The following is a 10,878-nucleotide window of genomic DNA, read 5'->3' as shown; positions in this document are numbered from 1 at the left end:
TGTCGATATATGTTCATCTATTGTTCATTATTCCTCATTCACATTTTTCACCATGAATTTCATTTAATGGCATGGTCTGAATGGGCTTATGGTCGTGATTTCTGAGGATTTCCTTTCTCTCGATGTTTTTAATATTATTCTTCACTTTTGAGTTGCTCCATTACATGAACTAAATTTGATATCAGGATTTAGAGAGAGTCAGATTATATGTGAGGTATGATTTTCATAAAAACTATTCAAAAATGAGGATTATCCAATGATGTTTGTTAGTAAACCCTGTATTTCACTATATTGCGCAAGTACCCTTATGAGGTCAGATCCACCATATTAGGTCTGAATAGACCCGATAAATGTAATCCAGTATAAGTACTGGTTTACTCCTTTTAATGAAATAAGTCATATTTTTGAGTTGTCCTCTCTGTCTTGGCGGTTAAGGTTAGAACACGTGGAGAAGACAACGTAGAGAAGACTCATTCTCCTCATTGATCAGCAGGGAAGATGACATGGTATCAGAGCTCCACGTGGAGTAAGTTAGCAGCTCCACATAGTCAATCTGCCATTGGACCCTAAGCATCATTCTCGTCTCCTTCCACTCTGTTTGTACCAAAGTAGAGTAGGGTTAGTCAAAGGGGAAGAGTGTAGGACCAACTTTTTTTAACATATGGCCAACTTTGAAGATTGAAGCAATGCTAGAACAGCACAGGGAACCATAAGAAATCCAAACCCTATTCAAGAATATGGCCAGTCAACTCAAATCATTTTCCTTGGGGTACTAGAAAATTTGCAATATGATGGGCTCAATACATTGCATTGGGGACAGTTATTGAGCTTATCTTAGATGGTATGGATCTCTTTGAAAACCTATTTGTTTCCAAGAATCATAGAGATCCAGGATACAATGTCTGGAAATGAGAAAATGCTCTAATCTGTGCATGGCTCTTACGGTATGGCTGGGTAGGATTTTAAGAATTTCCTTCTATTGGACACAACAAAGACTATATGGGATCACACACATAAGAGAAGCTCCAAAGGAAAGGATTGGAGAATATATCGCTTGGTGACCAGGGCAGCCAATCTTGTCCGAGGTGAGAGAAATGTGACATCCTACATAAACAAATTGCAGTCTATATGGAGAGAGATAGACAACTATTGACCTGTAAGAAGCCCAAACTCCGAGGAGTGGGCTGAGGCATTAAAGGATAGGTTGTAAAAAATTCTTATGGATTTGAACGATGATTATGAGGTTGTGAGGAGCCAAATTCTGAATTGAGAAAAAGTCTAGACCTGGAGGAAGCAATTAGACTTATTTGGGAAGAAGAATAGAGGTTAAAAGTAGATTCAAAACCACTTGCTGGTGATAGTGGCACCAGACTTATTTCCAAAGCAGTGCTACAAAAATCTCAGGCAACCCAAAACAATCAGAAGACACAATCAAAGGATAGTTTATTCTACAAATATTGTAAGAAGTGCAACCATCACATTGATTAATGCTTGAAAATTCATGGGAGACCAGCTTGTCCAAGTCAAACACATAATGCAACTTCCCAAAAAGTACCAAGGACACCAAGAAGAATTTAAGTTGAATGACCCAACCATTATCGGGTTAGAATTAACAAGCCCAGGGGGAAGAAGTTGAATGACCCAAAAGTATGCTTGGTTCTACCTCCATAGTGAAATCAGATGATCATCTAATTTCAATTGTTTTCCACTCATCCCCATTTAAGCTAAACTAGGTAGTCGACTCTAGGGCGACGAATCATATGACCCCAAATCGACCTATGTTCACCACTTATTCTTTGTGTCGCATTCCCAGAAAGGTGATTGCTGCTGGAAGAGGAATATTTCTGGTAACCAAGATCAGCGCAGTCCTCATTAATCACTTGGGAAGTCTCAAGGGAGTACTACACGTACAAGGATTGAGAGCTCAACTTATCTCTCCACAGTGATTGGTGAAAGATATTAAGTGTACTCTAATCCTAAACTTTGATGAGTGTTTTTAATTTGACAAGGTACTCAACCGAAGGACTGGATCTATTAAAATGAAGAACATACTCATTCAAGTGGAAGATGATCATGGAGATGCTCTGATGGTGGGAAACTAGGAGTCTACCCTAGGAGGTGACGTTGAAGAGGAACCTGAGAAGTTGAAGAAGATCAAAATTTTACATTCCATAACTGGTCATCCATCGTTTGATGTTTTAGCAAAATTGTTCCCAGTTTAAGTTAAAAACAATGGTCTATAAAATTTCTTTTGTGATGTGTGTTAGTTTGGAAAACACAGATGAGCTCTATTTTCTAGCATTAGTGAGAAACAAAATCATCCATTTGACTTGATATATAGTGATATGTGGGGACCGTGCAGAACCCCATCTCTTACAGGGAAGAGGTGGTTCCTAGTCATTGTCAATGACTGCACCAGAGTAATATGGGAATTTATTTTAAATACAAGTCAGAGGTATCCAAGGTTATTCAGGATTTATGTACTATGATTAAAAATCAATATGTTGTTATCATAAAAAAATTCAGATCTGATAATGCCAAAGATTATTTTAATAGTAACTTGACCAAATTCTTCTGTGATCAGGGTATTATTCATAAGTCCTCTTGTGTAAACACTCCCCAACAAAATGGGATAGCAGAGAAAAAAATTGGTCATATGATTGCTTCTACCAAGACATTACTTTTCCAAAGTCAGGTCCCTAGTCAATTCTGGGCAGATGCACTACTGATACATGTGTATATAATCGACCGACTTCCATCAGAGAAGCTAGAATATCAAAGTCCCCTGGAATTGATGTCAAATCACTTCCTCAAAATCAAGATGTACTCTCCCATTCAACCGAAGGTCTTTGGATGTATATCATTTGTTCACGTTCACAATCCCACTAGAAAACTCACTCCAAGAACAATCAAGTGTCTATTTTTGGATTACTCCCCTACACATCAGGGCTATAAATGCTATAGTCCAACCATGAAGAAGTTCTTGATATCGCTAGATGTGACCTTCAATCAATATCAAATGTGCAACAACTCATCAAGTGACAACAATGGGAAAAATATAAGATTCCAATGAGGCACTCCAGAGTCTAATATGATGAAGAATGGTGAAGAGGAAGACAATAGCTGCACAACTCCAAAAATTGGTTCAGGGAAGTCATTGGCAAGATGAAGGTCAAGCCCCAACAAAAACACCCATTCATGTCCTAAGGGAAGATGATAATGCAGAAATTCTTGTAGATGAAGCAAAACCAACCACATAATTTCTGAGACTAGAAGAAGAAGGTGAAGTAGAAACCTCTGTCACTGATGAAGAAAGACCAACTGAAGGACTCCTTGACGAATACCTGGGATAGCCAATTGCTCTAAGTACGGAGAAGAAGACTTGTACACAATACGGAATGTACCCCCTGTTGTTAGTTATCCAAGAATATTTCCTAGCTATCGTGCACTTATCACCAAAATAGACACGAAAGGTATACCAAGAAATATGGAGGAGCCAGTGGAAATACCAAGATGGAGGGAGGCAATGGAGACAGGAATGAAAGCCTTATTAAAGAATAATACATGGGAGGTGGTATCGACACCAAAAGATTGAAAAATAATCAGCTGAAGGTGGGTATATACCATAAAATACAACTCAGATGGCTCAATTCAGCGGTATAAAGCTTGACTTGTTGACAAAGTGTATACCCAATCCTACGAAATTGATTACAAGGAGACTTTTGCCCTAATTGCTAAACTGAATACTGTACAAATACTAATAGCAGTAGACATAAAATTGGGATCGCAGATGAATCAATTTGATGTTATGAATGTGTTTCTACATTGTGACATGGAGGAAGAAGTATTTATGGAATTACCTCCCCGATACAGTGTTAAACAAGGGGAAAGTAAAGTATGCCAACTAAAAAAAAGCTATATATTGGTTAAAGCAGTCACCTAGGGCATGGTTTGGGAAATTTTCTCTATTAATGAAGGAAATGGGATACACACAGAGTAATTGGGATCAGACCTTCTTATCAAGCATTCCATCTCACGGGGAGTTGTGATCCTCTTTGTGTATGTTGATGATATTATAATCTCTAGTGATCATGAAAGAAATCCAGCATTTGAGCATACATTTGGGTAAGCTATTTGACATTTAGTCACTAACCCTCCTTCGTTATATTTTGGGAATCAAAATTTCATATTATGAAGAAGGCAATTTCATTTCACAGAGGAAGTATATACTAGATCTTCTACAGGAGACAAAGATGACAGAATGCAATCCGCCAACTGTACCAATCGATCTAAATGGTAAGCTAGGAGTGTGTGAAGATGAGGCTCCAGTAAATAAAGATCAATATCAATGGTTATTTGGTAAGCTGATATACCCAAGTCACACAAGGCCAGATATTGCAATGTGAACACTAAGTCACACAAGGCCAGATATGGCAATGGGAACACTAAGTCAATTCATGCACAGCCCAAAGGATCCTCGTATGAATGCATCCCACAAAGTTCTGGTGTATTTGAAGGGGACAAGGCCTACTCTTCAGAAGAGAGGGAAATACTTCCCTAGAAGTGTACACAAATGCATAATATGGAGGGTCAATTATGGATAAAAGATCAACATCAGGATATTGTTCCTTTATTGGAGGAAGTTTCGTTACGTGGAGAAGCAAAAAACAGGAAATAGAGTCAAGGTCAAGCTTTGAAGCCAAGTTCAGGGCATTGGCTAAGGAGATATGTGAAGCACTATGGATGAGAGGAATACTTGAAGACTTGTGAGTTCCTCAAGATGACCTACTCATTCCTTATTGTGACAACAAGTCGGCCATTGGCATCACACATAATCCAGATTAGCATGATCATACAAAGTATGTGGAAATTGACAAACACTTTGTTCAGGAGAAAATATGTAAGTGCCCTTATGAGGTACGTCCAGTCAGTTGATCAAGCACCATATATTCTCACGAAAGGCCTACCAAGATGTATATTTCAAAGATTAATGAGCAAGTTGGGCATGAAGAATATATATCTCCCAGCTTGAGGGAGGGTGTCAACATGCGCTCTTCTCTTTCCTTTATATGTTTTTTTCTATTAGTAAACCCTGTATTTCACTATATTGTGCAAGTGCCCTTATGAGGTCGGATCCACCATATTGGGTATAAATAGACCCGATAGATGTAATCCGGTATAAGTACTGGTTGACACATTTATATGAAATAAGTCATATTTTTTAGTAGGGATGGGGGTTCCAATTGCTCAAATTTTGATCGAATATTCCGTTCAATCAAAATGATATTCGATCCAAATAGTTCAAATCTTTAGATCTAGATTTTCCGATTAATTTGATTTGAAAAATTGAAATTGGTCTTATTTTATTTGAACTATTAGAACAAAATCAAACAGTTTGAGAAAAAAAAACCTCTCATGCTACTATTAAAGCAACCTCATTAAGTCTTGAGACCCATATAGATGTTAAAGAGTCATCATTGAACCTTGAGTCTCGTGCGGGTGTCTGTCACTCTTCAACACATCATGATGTACGTGTGCATCATGCCTTTGGTAATGATGGAGCAGTGGGCATGGCATACCATCATAAATATTTTGATACTCTATAGATCTTCCTACATACACTATAAAACTATGGATAGAAGTTCTTTTTTTGAGTTCATGGGACTTTCTTCACCTGTCCCCATTTCTTCCAACTCTTATTCGTTACTCTCTACTGATCCTTCATTCTCAAACAGCTACCTCGCTCTCTGACTCTCGTTAGTTCTCTCCCTCTCCCGTTATCTCTCTCTTGTTTTCTTCCTCTCTTTCTCGTTCTCTCTTTCTCTCGCGTTCTCTCTCTCCCCCTGGCTCTCTCCGTCTTGCTCTCTCTCTCTCCCCCTCTGGGTCTCCCTCTCATTCTCTCTCATTGTCTCTCTCACTCGCATGTTCTCTCTCTCGCTCTCTCTAGATTGTTCTCGCAATTGTTCTCTCTCTGTCGTGCTCTCTCGTTCTCTCTCTTTCTCTCTCTCTCTCTCGCTTGTTTTCTCCTTCTCTCTCTTTTGCTTGTTTTCTCTCTCTCATTCTCTCTTTCTCTCTTTCACTTGTTTTCTCTCTCTCGCTTGTTTTCTCTCTATGGTTCTCTCTCTCTTGTTTGAATTCTCTCTCTCCCTCTGGCTTGAAGAGAAATAGAGGACACATCAACCACGACAACGACCAATAGGGATCTTAATGACTCTAGATTAGTAAAACAAAACACGTATTTATAACTTGTTATGAGTATTAGACGGTTAGGATTAAATATAAGAAAATCTAGATGATAGGATTCAATATAGATAGGCTTCATCTAACGGATAGGATTACTTCAAGACAGGTTTATATAACCGTTAGCTTTTCTAACCAGTATAATTAAAATGGTAGTTATAGATCTCGATCTATAACTGCCTAATAATTTATAATTACCGTTATGATCTATATCCAATAAATACCAACCCATGTGTCTTTCATAAGATCTAGTATTATTGAAGGAGAAGAATCACGATCTACATCCTAATGTCTTTCTTCTCATCCTCTCTCCTTTGCATCTATCCCCATTCTTGTTCTATCTCGAATACTACTTTTATCACTCTATGGAGTGTTCTTTCATGGTATCAAAGCCATTGACAATCAAGCAAGGCAAGAAAGAGCCGCTTGTTGAGGTTCTGGTGAAGTGAAGTTTCATCATTTGTCCAAAGTGAGGCAGATCTCTTCTTCCTCTCCTCAATCACATGCACCTTCTCCTTCACTACGGCCTTGAGCTTTCTCAGGCTGACTCGTCAATCGCTGCCACCACAGATCTCCTCTTCTCCTCGACAAATAGGATTATATTACGGTTGGTGAGAATCTCTGTCTCTGTGGTGCATATTGATGTTTGAAACGATTGCTGATGACCACCCTTGTTCGACATCTGAAGATTACACTCTGTGATTTTCATCATGAATATGTTTGAATTTGGAGCTCTGATGGCTGTTGGATAAGTCCCAACATTTGTTCCCTTCGGCACCACCATGTCCATCAAGTTGACAAACTACAACTATCAAGCATGGAGAAGGTATATTTTACCGATTTTAAATGGGCATGATTTAGTCAAGTACATTGAAGGATTATCCCCGCCACTTTCTATTGCAGATTCAGAAGGAAAAATATAGAAAATCCTATGTTTGAAGCATCGTGGAAGCTCGATCAGCTAGTTCTTGGCTTTCTACATTCTACACTATCGAAATCCATTATTCCTTGCATCAGCAAAACAATAACAACCAGAGAAGCATGGGAGAAACTTGAGCATACCGTTTCAAATTGCAGTCAATCAAGAATCATGGAATTACATCAACAATTCCATACTATGAAGAAACGTACGATGACTACAAATGAATACATAGCATATTTTAGATCTATTGTTGAATCTCTTGAAATTGTCAATGACTTTCAGTGATTAGTATATAAGTGATTAGCGAGACTACAATGATTTTCACATTTTTAAGAGGTCTGGGCACAAAATATTCTCAGTTTGTAGTTAGTATAAATGCCAATATCAACAATTTGAAACTCAATGACATCATTATGAATCTGAAGGCGCATGATGCATACTTAGCATATCAGCAAGAAAATGTAGGTGAATTGTTTTCTCCCCATACGAACTACACTCAAACACGAAGTATACCATACTATACTCAGCAACACAGAGATGGGTATTACAACAGAAGTTACAGTTCAAATCGTGGAAGAGGCAGAGGCAGAATCAACCAATTTTAACCACGTTGCTAAATTTGCTTCTAATTTGGACATAGAGCACGAGAATGCAATGAGTTTCGAAATAGAAATGACATGCTATGTAAAAATCTAAATCAAGGAGAAGCTTCATCTTCACAACAACCAGGAGCATACACTGCATAAACAGAATACTTCCATTCAAATAAAGCATGGTATCCTGATAGTGGATCCACACACCATGTCACTTCAGATCAAAATATGCGGCAACAATCCACCAGCTATCTTGGGCATGCCCAACTTCAAGTTGGTAATGGCTCAGCTTTGAACATTCTAGTTATTGGTTCTTATAAAATTGTCACACATGATAAGAATCTATATTTAAAAGATGGTCTACATTTTCCTGAAATAACAAAAAAAATTACTTTCAATTCAAAAATTAACCTTAGATAATGACATATATGTTGAATTTCATGCCTCATACTGTCTTTTGAAGGACAAGAAAAAACACACATGATCCTCCACAAAGGATCAATTAAATATGGACTCTACTACATCGGCTCTTCAAGTTCAACCCGTCCTCAAGTTCATCTTGGAGAGAAAGCTTCAACTGATATCTGGCATTCTAGGCTCGGCCATCCTCATTTTTGAATTTTAAAGCTTATAATAAATAAATTTGGTCTTCCTGTTTCTCATCTCAGGAAACATTAAATGTGTGGATCATGTTGTGTAAGTAAATCTCATAAGCTTCCTTTTGTCTCTACTAATCATTTCTCACAAACCCCTTCGGAAATTATTCACTCAGATTTATGGGGGCCATCGCCTATTTAATCACATTCTGGTTATTTTTATTATGTAGTTTTCATTGATGATTTTAGTAAATTTACTTGGTTATATCCACTTAAAAGAAAATCACATGTTCTTTCTACATTTATTGAATTTCAAAAGAAAGAAGAAAATCAGTTTTCCCATAAAATTAAATATTTTCAATCAGATGGAGGTGGTGAATTTCAAAGGTCTTCAATCTCTATTTAAGAAAAATGGGATTGTTCATAGAATCTCCTACCCACACACACCTGAACAAAATGGTACTGCTGAGAGAAAAGCTAGTATGCCAAAGAAATTTTGGGATGAAGCTGTCTCAACAGCAACATTTCTTATAAATAGAATGACTACACCAGTTTTACAACATAAGTTTCTGTTTGAAGTTTTGTTCAAAATTTCTCCTAACTATTCCTGGTTACGAACTTTTGGATGTCTCTGTTTTCCATTTTTAAAGTCATACTCCAAACATAGATTAGATAACAGATCTGAGAAATGTGTCTTCATGGGATACAGTGCTCATCATTTTGGATATCGTTGTCTCTAACTACACACAGGTGAACTCTTTATATCTCGTCATGTTATATTTTATGAAGACATACTTCTTTTCTCAAATACAGCAGTCAACACTCCCATGCCAGGTATTCTTGGTACTCGACCATCTAATTTTTTTTTATATTCTTGTACATTTTCCAGTTACATCTCAATCTTCACATAATACTCAATCTTCTGATTGTCTAGATCATTCACCACTGGATTATTCGTCGAATTCAAATCATTCCATAACTTCATATTCTTCTATTAACAAAATGTACAATTTTTATATCCTTCTATTTTGGAAAATTCAGTCGAATCCAAGCGGATGTGTGTCGATAAAGATTTGTCATCTACTTTACATAAGAGACCAGAACCATGTGTCAATCTAAAGGTCAAATCTTTATATGATATTACCTCAAAACAGACACAAAGTCTTCACCATCATCATCTTTGGTTCAGTTTTCTCACTCTACGCAATTTCCTAAAAAAAATATTACTATCAAACATCCTCTTCCCAGTTATTTTCATTCTACTATTACAACTCTTATAGAACCAACTTCTTTTTCTGTAACATCTAAGAACAAAAATTGGATGCAAGCTATGGAAAAAGAATACAAGGCACTTCTTGATAATGACACTTGGAATTTAATTCCTATGAATCCTAATTTTAATTTTATAGGTTTTAATTGGGTTTATAAACTCAAATACAACTCTTCTGGTGAAATAGATCATTATAAAGCTCGTTAAGTAGCTAAAGGCTACAATCAGCAAGAAGGTTTTGACTATTTTGAAACTTTTAGTCATGTTATTATATATACTACTATTCAATTACTTTTATCTGTTGTTATTAGTAAACAATGGGAAAAAAATCAATTAGATGTATCGAATGCTTTCTTACATAGTGATCTATTAGAATTTATATATATGGAACAACCTCCAGGTTTTAAAAATTCTGAAATTCCAAATCATATTTGTAAACTTAAGAAATCAATTTATGGTTTAAAACAAGCACCAAGAGCTTGGTTTACTAAACTAACATATTTTCTTACTACACTTGGTTTTCCATTTCAAAAACAGATGCTTCATTTTATAAATCTGATCCTGTATTGCCAATTTTTATTCTTATATATGTTGATGACATGTTAATTATTTGTCCTGATCCTTTTATTATTAGTCAACTTCTTAATGATCTTCAATCGTGTTTTGCAATAAAATACCTTGGTCTTGCACATTTGTTTCTTAGAATAGAGCTTCTACCACTTCACAATGGATTTCTCCTTTCACAATCTAAATATATTTATACTATCTTACAACGAGCTAATCTTGAAAATAGCAAACCACTGCTTATTTCATCGACTTCTTCTGACTCACTAGTTGATTCTACTTATAGAAGCTTGGTTGGTAGTCAATAATGTCTCACTTTAACCCGTCCTGATATCGCTTTTGCTGTTAACAAAGCATGTCAGAAAATGCATAAACCATCTAGAGATGATTGGAGAGCTTTAAAACATTTACTTCGTTATCAAAAAGGTAGTATTACCTCTGGACTTGTTTTTTATCCCGACTCAACTATATCTATAAATGCATATAGCGATGCAGACTGGGCAGGTAATCAAAGTAATAGAAGGTCTACTAGTGGCTACTTAATTTTTCTGGGTAAAACTTTCATATCTTGGAGCTCGGAGAAACAATCAACCATAGCTAGATCTAGTGCTGAGGCAGAGTATAAATCCTTGGCTAATGCTGCATTTGAAGTCATATGTATAAAATCTCTTCTCACAGAGCTTTGCATCATTC

Source organism: Wolffia australiana, chromosome 14 (assembly GCF_029677425.1).
Source record: "Wolffia australiana isolate 7733 chromosome 14, ASM2967742v1".
NCBI classification, from domain to species: domain Eukaryota; kingdom Viridiplantae; phylum Streptophyta; class Magnoliopsida; order Alismatales; family Araceae; genus Wolffia; species Wolffia australiana.
The sequence above is the reverse complement of the archived record's forward strand: the minus strand, read 5'-3'. Positions refer to the sequence as shown.